Below are 219 nucleotides of genomic sequence, written 5' to 3' on the forward strand. Positions count from 1 at the left end.
GGGTGGGGGGGCGGCTTGCTTGTTTGTTTGTTTCCTGCCCCATCACGTTTTTATGATCGCAAAGAGGAAGAAGCCTTCAGGTCACCCGGAGAACTGCTCGTCCGGCAGCCCGCAGACAAGGGCTCCTTTGATTGCCAGCAGCTTGGCTCTGCGGCGGCAGCGGCGAGCAGCCGGCGCGGGGAGCGGGGAGCGCCCCGGGCTTTGATGTCCCGGCGATGC

This window comes from Haliaeetus leucocephalus, unplaced genomic scaffold, assembly GCF_000737465.1.
Source record: "Haliaeetus leucocephalus isolate CR32 unplaced genomic scaffold, Haliaeetus_leucocephalus-4.0 Scaffold1014, whole genome shotgun sequence".
NCBI lineage: Eukaryota > Metazoa > Chordata > Aves > Accipitriformes > Accipitridae > Haliaeetus > Haliaeetus leucocephalus.